Genomic DNA, 16268 nt, shown 5'->3' with positions numbered 1-16268 from the left:
TCCAAAGACAGCCACAAGGCATTTTATAGCTATGTCAAGAATCTAAATGGCAATGCTCAGATCTGCCCTGAGCTTCAACAGAATGGCATTAAATATACTGATCCCAAGGATATTGCCAATATCCTGGCGGATCAATTCACTGCCAACTTCACCCCCCTAAAGAACCCATCTCAGTACTGAAAGATTGCTAAATTCCAGTAATAATGAACACACAGGTAAAAAACGCACTTTCCAAAGCTAAGAATACAGCATCCATGGGACCAGACAACATCCCGGGCTGTGTACTACATGAACTACAAAAGGAACTGGCACCTCACCTAAGTGTCATGTTTAATCATAGCCTCACCTCAGGCTTTGTGCCCACTGAGTGGCGCACAGCTGCAGTTATCCCACTCCACAAAGGGGGATCCCCCTTGGATCCTGGAACTACCGTCCCACCAGTCTGACGAGCCTGATCTGCAAGGCCATGGAACGTATTATCATGGCACTTATAAACAAATACATTGGCAACCTTCAAACACTGAACCCCACACAGTTTGGGTTCGTGAAGGGCTGATCTTGTCTCCTGTACCTGACTGACTTCTTCGAATCAGTCTCCAGAGCTGTGGACGAGGGTAAGTTGGTCCACACAGCCTCTCTGGACCTCTCCAAGGCCTTTGACACCATCCCCCACTTTGGAATCATAGATAAATTTACTAAGCTGGGCATTAATCCCTACATCACTCAATGGATTACCAACTGGCTTACTGACAGAACCCACACTGTAAAAGTAGCTGACTCTAAATCCAGCTTCAGACAAGTGAGAAGTGGAGTACCTCAGGGTTGAGTCCTGGGACCGCTCTTGTTTGGCATCTACTTCTCTGAAATACAGGCCAACACTAATTGACTCTAGCTAACAAAGTTCACAGATGACTGCAAACTGGGAGCCATTACTGAATCCCCAAATGATGTGGATATTCTACAAAAGGGCCTTACAGAAACAGATGTTTGGTGCCAGAGCCATGGGCTCAAGCTCAATGCCAAGAAATGTATAGTTATCCCCTTTGGGAAAAAACATGTACCCATGAATTACCACATAGGTGGCAGTACACTAAACACCAAAAGTGTGATAAGAGACTTAGGGACACAGGTGGACAGTGGTCTCACCTTCGATAACCACATCACCACAACAGTCAGGAAATCCTTCTATGTGGCACACCTTATCACTAATGGCTTTTCATCCAGAAAAAAGGAGGTCATTGTCCCACTGTACTCATCCCTCATTAGACCCATTATAGAATACAATGCCCCATTTGGTATATGCCTCTCAAGGCATCTGCAACAACTGGAAAGGCCGCAGAAATGCCTCACTAAAAGAATCACAGGCCTAAAGCAGATGCCGTATACTGACCATCTAAAAAAACTCCAGCTATACTCTGTCGCATATTGTCTACTCAGAGGTGATCTCTGCTTAACATACAAGGCCATGTCAAACCCAGAGCTGTTGGACATGCTACACTTAAAGAAATCCCAATCCCTCAGAGCCACATGCTCCAGGGATCTAAACCTTGTCATCACAATGAACAAAACATGCTGGAGGGATAGGTTCCTGACTCAGAGATTCCCCAGACTCTGAAATAGATTGCCCATACTTGTCAAGCAGAGCGCCTCTTTGGCCCTCTTCAAAAGGAACCTTGACAATTGGATGGGAGATAGGAAATTCACCCCGGGGAATCATGTCATTCGCCCTGCTAGACAGGGGTACAGGGAAGTAAATATTGTGGGAAGAAATAGCCAGGGAATTGTTATGGCTAGGCTTGTATAAGCCCTAGGGCCGATAGCCTAGTACCAACCTATGAACCCATGTCCTTAAATGAATCTACAATTTCAGTCACTGTGTACTGTATTAAATATTCACCTTTAAATTTATGTCTCCCAAATCTAATATACTTAGTTTTTGATGTATTCATCAGCATATTATTCTGCTGTACCTAAATGATCAGTTTTGCTAAATTCATTTACAGGCATGCCTTTTCTGTAACACATGTAATCAGTTTACCCAATTTCAGGTCATCTACATATAGACTGTAGAACACCTCAGATGAAAAATTTAGGTCTGAAAGATACAATATAAACAGGTAAGGGCCTAGGATAGAGCCCTGTGGGACACCATGACTTTAACCAAGAATTTCACCTGTCCATTTGCTGTATAAATGCCATGTCCTTTCCATCTTATCAGGAGTGCATCAATACCTAGTTATTCTAATTTATTGATCAGTGTTTTGTGTATGACCCTGTCAAATGCTGAAGTAAAATCTATATGAATTATGTCACAGAACATTTTTTCATTCATAGCTGTTATTATATTGTTATAGAACATCATGTCACAGGTGGTACTAGGTCTGTTTTCAGCAGATGCATGCTGATATATGGTTTCAAGTCCCAGCCTATCCAGTTCTGACAATAACATATCCAATATTACCTTCTCCATTATTTTTCCACATCATAAAAGTAGACTTAAGGGTCTATTTGACTCTGGGTTTGTCCTACTCCCCTTTCCCTTAAAGACAGGTTTAATAAGTACATGACTTCATTTTTGATGAATCTCCCCATATTTATATTTTATTGACCTGGTAAATAATAGATATAATGGTACTATAAGCTCTTGCTGAAGTGTTCTCAGGTCATTATTACTAACTGTGTCTCCTCCCTGTGCTTTGTTTGGATCCAGTATGCATAGTTATTTTACAATGCAATCTGATTCCAGTATCTGAGGTTACCTGGATGTCACTAGGACAATGTATCACCCATTTTGTGGAGCCAAACTGTTTTGCATAAGATTTTGTAAAAATATCTCTAATCTGTTGTGTCTGAGAACACATTTTAGAATCTACACTCAGTTTATCAATTTGTATGTCTTGACTCTTTCCACATCTTATTTATCTATAAAAAGATTTCCTATTATGCTCATAAATTTTCTTCAACTTTTTCTTGACCTTGTCTCACACCATGCTTAATTTGTTTGTCTAGCTTGTTTATTTCAGTTTTCAAAATTGTAGTTTGAAATCTCTTCCATTTCTTATATTTTCTGTCTCATACCTAGATCCTGATGTTAAAGGGTTTTTTTTTTTTTTTTTTTTTTTTTTTTTTTTTTGCACTCAAACAATTGTTCTTTCAAAACTTTCCACGTTCCATCTGCAGTTTTTTCCACTGAACACATCACTCCAGGTAGATTTACAAAGTGACTGCTTTGCTTCCTTATAACCTGTAATAAATCTTTTGTGCATTGGATTAGATTTCAGTTTGGCAGAATTATCTAACAACAAATCAACTGTTATAACACCATGATCACTGCACATAAGCGTTTTTAAAACTTGACTTGAATTAATAATGATTTTTTTAGGAACACAAACAATGTCTAGCATGTTATGTTCCCCTGGTAGTTTTTTTTTTTTTTTTGGTAAATCTGAAGCAATTGTTGTCCCTAAACATAAGTTGTGAATAATTTCTGTACTAATGTTGGTGAATCAATGTTATTCAAGTCTGTTTCTGATAAATTTAAGTCCCCAGCTAATTCTTCCCACCTATGTTTTGTGCAAGAAATGTATGAATTCCTCTAGGTCATCAGCATTGGTCTTTGGTGATCTATACACTCCAACCTTTATTCTCACAGTTACACAATCTATAGTATTGGTGTTATCACTGCACGTGTAGTAATCACGTCTCATAACTTTCTTTAATCCCTATCACAACCATCTCTACCTGATATTTTTGTTAAAATGTCTGTTACAGTAAAAACATTTATACTCTGACAGAACTGATTGTCAGTCATTGTTTTTTTGACTATGTTTCACAAATAATAACAGCATCAATCTTGTGGGAACATAGCACATTTTCCAATAAAAAGACTATTGCTAATGCTCCTAGCATTAATAGCCATCAGAGATGCATCAAATCTTGCTATCTGTGAACTGTTAAATTTTCAACCTGGCAAAAATCCTGCCTAGTGTTTGTCAAATATTGCAAAATATCTGCAGAAAATATTTCTCTTCCCTGATCCTGACAAATGCATGCCATCCTGTCTGAACATGTGTGCCCAGAACTAGGGTTGGATGCTTTACACATTTCCATTTTTAAAACTGGACATTTTTTTGTATGTAGGTATTTACCTCAAAACATCTTTTCATTCACAGTGACCTGACTATCCTTTTTATACATGATTTGTAAAAAAAATATGCCCTAACACCAGTTCAAGCTATACTATCTAAAACGGCTGTAAGTTCCCTACTAACAGTCAGGGAGTCCATGCAGATGAGATAATTTGTACCGACATAAGTAAAAACAGATCTGTACTTCCAAGTCTTGTCTCACATCTTCTGTTTTTGCTCCTGGCAAGCATAACGCTATTTGATGTTCATTATCTTCTGAGATGGTTTAAGTTATGAATTTTGTAAGGGTCTAGAAGAGTAACAGTAGATTATTGTGAAAGTTCTTAATGAATGGCTGTAGCATGGAAAGTAGTGATTGCAGGTCTGTTAAAAACTTTATTTGAAGAAAGGAGACAGTAAACATAGATGCTTAAAGACTGATCATACTGCTTAACTAGAGCCACAAGATTTTTGCTATCATTTTAGAAGAATAAAATGATAGAAATAATACAAGAAAAGTTTAAAAAATATGGTGGGGTGTTAGTCAAACCATGGATGTTATGAGAAATGTACATAGAATAATGGAAGTAGTAAACATATAGAGATGGAAAGATTGAGCAAGATAACTATGTAGATATTAAAATGAATACATAAATACTAGTTATAATTTAATTAAGATCTTAGAGGAGCATAACTTGGAGAGAATATTTAACTGGAGTGAGGGAAGTTATAGAAAGGTGAGAATGATAAATGCCGTCAATGATCTTATAGACATTGAATAAAATATAAAGAGGGGCAAAAGACAAGGATGTCCCTTAAGTTTTTTTTTAATTTCAGTATGCATCAGTTAGATAGTGCACCAGTTTGATGAAATGGTAGCATTGGAAATGATTTTCTATAGGATTAGAAGATTGTTTTGCAAGAATCATTATTTATGCAGATGTATGCATTATTTTGGAAGATAAAATGCTATGGATATTTTACTATTAAATATGTTGGTTGGATTAGAAATAAAGAAGAGTAAAGGATATTATTTTAGGGATAAACAAGAGAATGTAGTATGAAATTTGACACTGGGATACTTAATGATTTTGAAGCAACAGGGATTTGGTTTTCCATTATGGAAATGGCAGATAATAAACTTTTAGGAATTTATAGAGTACAACAATAACGTGTAGACTGATTGAGAAATGCTTGCATGATATAAGAAATATGTGAGAAAATATTTGTAATTCTGTATTTTAAGTACAAAGGAGATGAGACACATAGACATACTTTACCAGTGTAGTTTGAAATCCGGGTAATGAGTTTGTTTTTCAGTCTTGTGAAGGAATAAAGGGGAGTTATATAGATGCAGGGAAGAAGGAAGGCTTGATATTATTCAAAACTGTATGCATTTTATTAGTTACTTTTATTTTAAGTCTATATTGTTATTTCCAGTAAAGCCGCGGTGGTACAGGGGTTGCGTTGTTGCCTCACAGCAAAGGTTCTCCCTTTCGATTCTCAGCTAGTGTGTGGGGAGTGCCTTCTGTGTGGAGTCTGCATGTCCTCCCCGCGGTCGAGTGGCCTTGGAAAGACATGTGTGAAAGGGGGTCGGGCTGGCAACTCGGCATCATAAAAATATGCTGCCGATCATTAGCGCACCGGAGTTCGGCTGTGGCGACCCCTAACCGGGAAAAGCCAAAAAGACAAACAACAACATTGTTATTTCCAGTAAATAGTGCATTGCATTTTGCCACATTACTGGTGCAATTGTTTGCATTACATCTTAGTTTATTTCTTATTAGCCAGTCTTATTCTAGAGTTGTGATTACTTTAAAGCAATTCCAGGTCATTCAGCAATAGAGCTGTGTCTTAGGAATTTTTGCATCCCCTCAAGCTATTACTGCTGCATTCTTTTAAACTGCAGCTGTTTTGAGATGGCTGCAAGAAACCACAAAGCCCAAACACAAACCAATGAACAAGGAAAGGGGTCCAGAAAGCAGGCCAACGCGTAAATATTCCAAAATCAAGTTTATTCACTCCAGCAACTGATAAGCACTTTTGTTTCAGTTATAGAAGCTTCCTCAGATAAAATATAAACTCACAATCTCCTATATTTAAATAATAAGATGTTAGAAGCAAATGAAACAAGTATTAATAATTTTAAAATTAGATTATATGGTCAGTTCACATGTTTTATAGAAAAAAGTGGTTTATTGTGCCCTCTTGTCATATTGTCCTTGTTTTTATATTGGAAAAACGGAGAGGAAATTAAAAAATAGGATGTATGAACATTTGAGGGATATATGACTTATGAAGGAGACTAATGAACTTTTCAAGCACTGTCCAGAAAATCAAGGGCATTCTTTTAAGTTTATAATATTAGAGGCATAGGATGCAAACACTAGGGGTGGGTGATAGCCATTATATTTAGTGAAGCGAGAACATATTTGGAAGACTTGTTTAAATGCAAACTATTGGCCAGGCTTAAATGATAATGTTTCTATCACAGGTGTTTTAAAACTAAAAGCCTTAAATCATTAATCTGAAATTGTCAGTTGATTTATGTAATATTGTTAATTACACTTTTTACACGTTTGGGCATGTGTGCAGTTTTCTGATTGGTGGAATCTGGGGGTGTTTCATTTTAAAGTAGAGTGACATATATGTTTTAATTTACTTAAATAGAGGAGAGTGTGAGTTTATATTTTAGGAAACAAAAGTGCTTATCAATTGCTGGAGTGTATAAACTTGATTTTTGGATTATTTACATGTTGGCCTGCTTTCCAGACACCCTTTCCTTCCCCAATCACCTATAGAAACAACTGATGATTTTTCATTACTTCATCTGTTTTTAAGTTAATTTTAACAGTCTATATCTGTTTTTTGTGGGTCTAGTTCACGTTGTCGTAAGTCAACAATATTGAATACGATATTGTCGGCACGACAATGTAGAAAGTTCAGAACATCACACAGGTAAACAGAAATCTCTGTAAGGGGGAGACTTCTGTTTACCTCAATGTAGTGCAGTCTCGGAGTTAGTATATTTAAGTAGGGGGTTGTGGGTGGTGCAGGGGGGCTTGCCCCCTGCCTACACTAGTTAGGTTTTTTTTTTATTGATTTATTTATTTTTTTTACATTAATCGATATTTTACTACTTCGATGAATAAAGTTTGACCTTTATTGATTCGATGTAGTAAAATTTTGATAACGTGATATAGACGTGTTTTTTGCTAATATATTTAAACCTATACTTGTAATTCCAGTAAATAATTGCACTGCATTTTGCCAATAATTAAAATTTTGACTTTTGGTGTTAAACCCTGTTTCCTTTCTTGTGAGAGGAATGAGACTCCGGTTAGTTCAGGAGTTGTGAATGCTTTAAAGCAGTTTCAGACCAGTCAACAACAGTGCTAAGTATCTGACATTTGCACTGTCCCTTCCCCCCAGTTCTTGTTGTGTTCTTATACCCAGTGTATCTCTTGTTATCTGCCACTTAGGATAATATGACCACATAATCCCCTCCCTTCCTCTTTTATTGGCGGTTGTCAGTATACACAAAACTATAATTTTGCAAAGTCTCTTCCCTTAAGCTATTTAAATACATTTGCCATACAACTGTATTTCATAGAGCCAGGTTACAGATTGTCCACCAAGCCAGTCTGTGTTACTGTTTTAGACTTGGTGATGCTTGAGTTGCCTGTTCTGACTATAAATTTGCCATTAAAAGTCCTTCCCAGTCTCATCATATCTTCTCATATTAGTGGGCACTAGACGATCAAACTGGGAAGTTCCTCCCCCTTGACTACTAAACCTGGGGTACCCTTTCTTTTCATATCATCCTGACTGCTCAGTGTTGTGTTTACATTACTCACTGGACAAGATGGAAGGTCAGCCTGTTAGTTTCATCTATATTGCTGGCCTTTTTATCACAAGGTCTTCTAGGACAGTGTACAAACTGCCTTATGAACTTTTATTCACTAAAAATTTCATGTGTGAGAGGTGTAAATGCCTAATTAATATGGCAGTTTCCCTCTAACCTAAAAGCTTTTTCTGTGGGATTCATGCGCCTGTACCAATGTCTTGCTCTAATTACACAAAATTACTTATGCTGAAGCTGTAAAACAATAATTCCCAAAGCCTGCTTAGAAATAGAAAGAGTCAGTCTTAGCAGAAATCAGGCCACTATTCCATGTCACACATACCTCTCAAAGAGTCGTCTTGAACAAAAACACTTCAAATGTATCACTTTGAACCACAGCAGCAATATGAATGTTTTAGTCGTAGTTGACTGTGTTGTAAGGCAGAATGGCTCGCCACTAACAAAGCTGGACAAGGAGAGGCTTACTATGAGTTGTCAGTCAGGCAACAGGATCTCTGACATTACAAAGCTGCCTAAGAACCCTAACTCCTTGACAGTTGTTATAATAAGATAGCCAAATTGGCTACAACCTCAGCCAACAGAACACCACTGCGATTGCCTAAAAAAAAAACTCAACTGGCTAGAACTACCACTACTACTTCAACTCGATCAGCTATCATTAGCCCACAAAATAATACATAACTCTGATAACACCCCAGCCTTACAAAATCTTCTTCAGCCGTATATAACTACCAGGCCTTAAGATCTAGCACACAAAACCTCCTCAAAGTAGCCAAATATAACAATGAGGCTAGTAAGTCTATCTACAGCCATTATATATATCAAAGACCTGGAATTCCCTTTCTGCCCATATAACTGACTGCAAATCCCCCAGCCAGTTCAAGAAACTAGTCCAACCTCACTTCATGAATAACCGACTATGCTCCTGCATCCCCCCTAGATAACATCTCATGTTTGAAAGTTCACATAACTTAATTATGACTGTTAAACTAAGCATTTTAGAACATTGTACCCACTTAAGACTGCTTATCGATTGCACATCCTGACTCTCTAGGGGTTACTGTAAACTATCCCAGGATTGGTGTGCTTTCCACTATCTTCTAAAATGAATACAGTATAGTACCAGGAATAGGTATCCTAACTTTTAATACATATTGTATATATATTTGCTGTCCTTCAAATCTATACCCAAAATCAATTGCTCTCAAGTAGACTTTCCTCTTCTCTCTTTCTCTCCTTTGATAATAAACTATTGCAGCAATGTCTTGCTTTGTAAAAGCTTCTAAAATTAATATTATTTAGTAGCAAATGAATGTTTTCTACCTTCTAAGAAATATTGTAAACTATTCCAGGAATGTCAAGCTTTGCAATAGCTTCTAATGTTAATACTATATAGTAGAAAATGAATGTATCCTATGTTCTAAAAAATATTGTATGTCAAAGTCTTGTCCTTACATTTTTGTCTGTAATAAATTGTTCTCTTGGAGCTTTTCTCCCCACTGAAAATGGGCTTGTATCTAGTTGGACTCTCCCGGTCAACAAATGTAAATAAAAAATAAATAAATAATAAATATAGGATAATACTAGGCTAATGATCACCAGGGTCTTTACAAGCCTAGCTATGCATCCCAAACCAGCCTGTTTGGTGGGGCATGTTAGTAAAGAGGTAGCTAAGGGTTATGTGTGTGGGGTTTAATTTACTTTCTTATGACCGCTGACCATCAGAGACATGGGCGCCAGGCTGGGAGATGAATTTGCAGTTTCCCATCAAAGATCAAGGTTTCATTTGAACGGGGTCAGGGATGAACTCTACTTCATGTAGATGGGGAGCATATTCCATAGTGCAGGGATCCTTTCAGACACATCAGTCACTCCAGTAGGTTCTATTTATGTTGCAGACAAAGTTGAAGTCCTTGGATCTAGTGTTTCTGGTGGTGTTTGTCTTTTAGATGTGTAAGAGATCTGTCAGAGCTGAATCCGAGGACACAGTATATGCTAGGCATATATCACCTCACAGTAACTTGTAAGAGACTAAGTACAGAGATAGGGCCAAAAGGCAATCTATGTAGGACACAATATTCATACCCTGGGTTCTCCTAGTGAGGAACCTTTGAGGGCATCCCAACTGTTGCAAGTGCCTGGCCTGGTGCATGCCAAAAGGAGCATTGTACTCAATGATGGGCCTGACAAGGGCTGATCAGAATGGTACTGTTACTTCCTTGGACCTGGATGCCATAACCTTGCTTATGAATTGGGCGACACAGAATGATTTTCTTACTATGTTGGCTATGTGTTGGTGGAATGCTAGATTACTATCTACATATGTTCCCAGATCCCTAACTATTGGATCACCTCTTAGGGGTGTTTTATTGACAAAATAATTAGCTTGGGTATACACTTTTCCAAAGGGCACCATAATGCAGTTCTTTGCATTGAGTTTTAATCCGTGGCTTTCACACCAGTCATCTGTGTGTTAGACCCTGTTGTAGAATGTTGGTGTCATGGGGAGAATCAGTGATAGTGCCCAACTTACTTTCATCTGCAAACTTGATGAGCCAGAGACCTTTGACATTAGCCTTGGCTTCCAAGAAGTAGATGCCAAACTGGAGTGGGCCCATCACAGAGCCCTGGGGTACTCTGATGGTGACTAGTCTCTTGGTAGTGGTTGTCTCACTGATCCTGAATTCTTCGGTCCTATCTATGAGCCAGCTGGCAATCCAGTGAGTTATGTAGGAATTTATGCCTAGTTCTAAGAGTTTGTCAACAATACCTGAGTCGGGTATTGAATAGAACGCCTTGGCTAGGTCAAGGTAGGTGGTATGCAGTTTTCTCCTCATCAATAGCCATGACAACCCTCTCGAAGACGTCTACCAGGCTAAGTAGGTAAGACCTTCCCTCAAAGCCAAAGTGGAATGGGTCCAATGTCTGTAGGTTGCCAATGCCCTTGTTGATAATTTCCATGATAACTCGTTCTATGGCTTTGCATATTAAACTTGTCAGACTGATGGGACTGTAGTTCCTGGGGTCAGTTGATGGCCCACCCTTATGAAGAGGGATGACTGTTGTGGCCCTCCAGTCACCTGGCACGTAACCTATTTTGAGGCTGTAGTTGAGTACCTCAAGTGGTCCTTCTAGGTCATGTTTTAGGCTGTTTAGGATGCAACCAGGGATATTGTCATGGCCCTCTGAAGCAGTGTTTGTGGACTTAGCGAGCACCTCCAGGACCTGCTCCTTGTTGATGGTTGTGGGGATATGCAAGAATGGATTTCACATGGGCTACTGGGGGTGTGAAGTTAGAGCTAAATATTTCAGCCAGTAGATTTGCTATGTTATCCTGGTCAGTGAAGGTTAAGCCATTTACCCCCAAGTTGTGTACACTGCTGAGTGTTACCTTTAAGATTCCTGACATAGCTGAGCCAGCTATCCTGACTGCATAATTGGCCTTGCTGTACTTTATTAGGCCTCTTAGTTTCTTGTTTAATTGAATCAGAGAGCTCTTGTCTCTATGGGAGTTGCTCTTTCTGATTTTGGCCGTTACATTTTTCTTTTGTTATATAACCTATTAAGGTTAGGATGGTTTGCTTTTGGTGTTAGATCTGGGCTTACATCTGGTCAGTATGGTAGGGTCAGTGTAGCCATTTACATATTTGTACAGGATTTCTGTAAATAATTCTGCATAGTTGGCTGTGCTCTCGGCCTTTGGGGGAGCCATGAATTTTGACAAACCATTGCTCAATAAGATGTAGTTTACTTTAGTTGGGTTTTTCAGGCTGAATTTTATTTTGAGGGAGACAGCTTTGTGGTCTGACTTCAGCAATGAGCACATGACATGGGGGGGGGTGCAACACTCCCCCATGTTAGTGAGTACTAGATTCAATATATTTGATCAACTGGTTGGAGAGTGCACTGTCTGGTCCAGGGTGTTTGTGTTGATAAAGTCTAGGAAATGCTGTGCCTGTGAGTCAGAGGCAGTGTACATTCCCAGTCTACAGAGGAGTAAATAAAGTCTCCCATGAATAGGGTACTTGGTTGGCTGGTGAGCACCTCTAGTAGAGCTGGGTAAGGGTTGCGAGCTTCATGGGTCATAGTGGGCTACCTGTAGCTGGCCAGTACATGGTAGAGAACCTTATCTATGGAGACTTGGACATGGATGAACTCCAGGGCATCATCCTGTTCAATCAATCTAGAGTTGCATTTGTTGCTAACATAGATTGAGACACCTCACCCTTCAGCCCATGTCTTTGCTGCTGTTGGTATAAATGTGTGGAAGGCACTGTAGCTTTGCACTGCCGATGTACTCTATGTAGGTTTAAACCAAGTCTCAGTAACAGCACAGATGTCTACATTCTCCAGACTGAAGAGAGCTTGTAGGGTGTGGAATTTTTTTTAGGTTCCTAGTATTGAGCAGTAACACCTTAAGGTTACTTATGTTTATTTTTTCACTATGTTGGTAGTTATGTAATTTTGACATTGCCTAAAAAAGCTTTAAGGAGATAGATAAAGTTTTAGCCAATATCTGAAAGCCCAGGAGGGACAGGTGCATACCATCCTTGGCAAAACAAAGTGGTCTGTTACCATGTGCTCCCATGCTGATAGCTATTGGATTCCCCTGGAGTGACACCATAAACTTAGCCAGTTATTAAAATCTGTCATTTTCTGTTCATACTGTGGCATCATCCTTGGTGAAGTTAGAAACCTGCTCAATGCAAGCCACATACTTGTCTGTGACATATGTTCAGAGAGATTCATGATGTCTCTTTTCATATAGTCCAGTGAGGCGTGCCTCAGGTCATTTACATTCACATGAGCTATGATAGAATCCTATTGGTACCTGTGCTGCAGTGACCTGAGTGCATGCATGATATTTCAGATCCTAGCTTCACATAGTTAACTAACTTATTTCTACTCTTTGTACATCCTGGTGAAAGGAGTATCAATGTGTTATACAACAGAATCCCCTATGACAAGAGTACTTGCTAAAGCATTGGTTTGCTTTGCTTTTGGTATGTACTTAGTGATTGCTGAGGTTAGGTGTCACAATTTTATAGCTTAAGAAGTTTTTGAGGTTTGGAGATGTTTCTTTTAATTGTCTCAGCATAAGAAGGTCTATGTGTTTGTTGAGTAGTATATGTGAAGGATGTAGTGTGTGAGTTTTTGACAACCTTGTTTGTAATCAAGGTTTTTGCCTCCAATGAAGTTATGTACATATATCTCTTATACAGTGTGTTAGTTTCTTTAAGGATTAAAAGGTTGCCTGAGTACATGAGACAATTGCTGCATTGTCTCAGGATGCACATATCTACAAAGCTGGCCAGAGAAACATTAGGAAATTGCAAATCCATGTTGTCAGAACCTGAATTAGGGTTGGGTTGTTATGGTTTATGGTCTTGGTTTTACAGGGTCACCTGAGTGATGTCTAGGGTGAAGGCTAGATGTTAGATAGTGCTATGATCTTAGTGCTGTATGACACCATCTAGCTGCCCTAAGCTTAGTTCCATTCAAAGCCTTTCTGTGTTACAGGTTAAAGTCCTAAGTACTAGCTTTATAGGTTTGCTGCTATACAGGGTACTACTAACTGCCACTGAGCAGTGAACAGCTCAGCAAAAATGTTCCTAATTTATAGCAGACAGAAAAAGCCAAAGGCTAACTCCCATGCCCTCTGGCCAATAAATGACTATACTTTAAGTTCTGTGAAGTGCCTCCCAACTCAGGGAGACCAGTTAAACACCTTCTGCCACAAGATGGATTATCCTGGAACTTCTTAATGTAAAATCACAACAAATGTAGTTCTCAAGTGCAGATTAATACCCAGCTAAGTCTCTAAAAAGATCTCTGGCTGATAAAACATTCTCACTTTAAGCCTCCCTGTGTGTTTCTCAACTGGGATTGACCAGACTACATTACTACTGCCACTGGAACAACAGTCCCAGCCTTCTTAATGGAAAAAAACACACTTTGGTTAGCCAAAAGTGAAAAAGTACAGCTAGTTACAAGTAGTTGCCACTTTAGGCTCCCTTGTGTGTTTCAGCTCATACTAACCATGCTACCTTTCTACTCTTACTAGAATAGCAGTCTCATCTTTCTTAATGTAAAAACATACTTCAGTTAGCCAAAAGTGAAAAGGTATCAGAAACTAATCAAATAACTAGTTGCAATTCTCACTTTAAGCCTGCCTGTGCACTTTCCAACTCAGACAGTCCAGGCCACATTTCTACTCCCACTAGAATTGCAGTTTCAGTCTTCTTAATGTAAACGCACAGTGTAGTTAGCCACAAGTGAGGAGGTACCAGAAACAAGTCTACCAACTAGCAGCAAGTAATTACAAGGCAATTCAAAGTCTGACAAGCCATCAATGAGGAACACACAAACTTCAAGGCAATTTCAAAGTACACTAACAGTCTAAGGGGAGGGCCTTCCCAGTTTCTTCTGTCAGTAACCAGTAAGATAAACAGAGGGGATAAGACTTGGAAGAGCTTCTAGGGCCAGCTATACAGTAGGGGCAGGCAGCTCAAAAGCCTCCATAGGAATAGAGAGGGTAGGAAAGAACCAAACTCAGAAAAATACATAGGCCCAGAAGAGAAGCTAAAAAGCAATGTAGACTATAAAAATTCCTTGAATTAATAATCTAACTCCAGATAAAGAGCAAAAAATTTAAAAAACTGATTTAAATGGTAAGATAAGTGCAATTATAAATGCATTTAAAACATACTTTTCTGAATGTAAAAATATAGTCCAAATGCTTTTATTATCAACTTGCAGCAGTCTCAACACTGAGATGGTGGACTGCTCAACTGCAAATGGCAGTAGTGCACTTGGGAGTGAATGACTTGAGACGTAAAACCCCAAGGGATATGCAGAGAAACATTTCAGAACTTTTCATTCATGTTTACAAATATAGATAAGGTACTAGTCCTGATTCAAAGCTTTCCTTTAGCATGAATGATGTCTAGATTCAAAGAAAAGATAGCTGAATTCAATAATTGGTTAAATAACTGGTGTCATTCCAGGAAGATCCGGTATGTGTGAGCATGGGATGAGATGCTCAACAGTCCAGCCTGCATCACTAAGGGAGGTCTATACCCCTGGTTTCAAGGCTTCCATATACTGTCTAAAGCCTTCACTTTTTAGACAGTATATATAAGACATTTTAGTCATTTTCCACTTGATGGAAATTCCAAGATAACTAACATACAAGTCTTAAAATCGGTTCACATAGAGGTGTCTTTCCCCAATGCCAGACGTTTAAACAATAATTTGCTTGATTTTGATGCAATCCCATAACTCTCAACCTCTTAGAGCAAGAAATCTGGACAAAGCCATAAATAATGGGGGAATAAAGGACCAAAAATAGGGACAATTTTTAAATATTGCTTTGACAAACTTAGAAAGTTGATAAAATAACTGGTTTCATGTTAGCATGAATTTTCTGAAGGGTATGAATTCTGAAATTCAAATGTCTGTCATTTTTTTACTTCAATACTAGTGATTTGCCAGAAAAACACAATTTTATGAAAAATGGACCAAAAATATGAGGCAAAATTCTGGACATTCTGTGAAAATCTGTACAGCTGAGAGGTATGGGCATTCCTGCATTTGGAATGTTTCCATGTTTTTATAATTACTGACACTTAGTTTAAGATTAAAGACATCTATCTCTGCATACAAAGATTTTGCAATTTTTATGCCTTCAGATATAGTGGCATCTGTGGTGGCCTTTACTTGTTTATCAAGGAACATATTACCTCTAGGCAAATTCCTAGGGACTCACAAACTGAACTCATTAAACTACAGATCACTCTACATAAGATTATTTGTCAACTGATAATTTACAACAAAAAAGTTGTTGTTCCCTGATAACCATATAAGATTCTTCAGTGTTCTAACTGATCTCCATATTAGCAAAAATTCACTTTAGGCTACTTTAGCTATCCTCCAGTAAACTGGGACACTTGCACCTCTATTGTAGGATGTGCTCAAAAATCCCTAGACTTAATCCTTTGACAGTTGATAAATAAACCTACTAGAGGACACAGCATTATTTTGTGTTATACAAATGTTAATTAAAATCATAGCTAGACCAGTGACTTATGTACACTTGCATTAAAAGAAAAGAAACTGTGGTTACGCTGTTTTTGTTTTCAAGCAGTGTACCAATTCCTTGTTAACAATTATCATTCACTCCAACATCAGATAAATTGCTAAGTTCCTGTCTTCCCTTAAACCTTACTGCTCCTCCTGAACATTGCTGTGAATGTGTTGTTCCCAGTTTCTATTTT

The 16268-nt window shown here is 38.4% G+C and overlaps 1 protein-coding gene across 1 annotated transcript in view; it reads left to right on the top strand.

Moving 5' to 3' along the window:
* LOC122811987 (carabin-like) overlaps nt 1–16268 on the top strand; it is a 1241323-nt gene that overhangs the window by 1203694 nt on the left and 21361 nt on the right. The gene's annotated exons all lie outside the window — the stretch shown is intronic.

The sequence above is a fragment of the Protopterus annectens genome, chromosome 9.part0, assembly GCF_019279795.1.
Source record: "Protopterus annectens isolate FY-2018-M chromosome 9.part0, PAN1.0, whole genome shotgun sequence".
NCBI classification, from domain to species: Eukaryota; Metazoa; Chordata; order Ceratodontiformes; family Protopteridae; genus Protopterus; species Protopterus annectens.
Note: the sequence above shows the minus strand (reverse complement) of the source record. Positions and strands in the feature narration are given on the sequence as shown.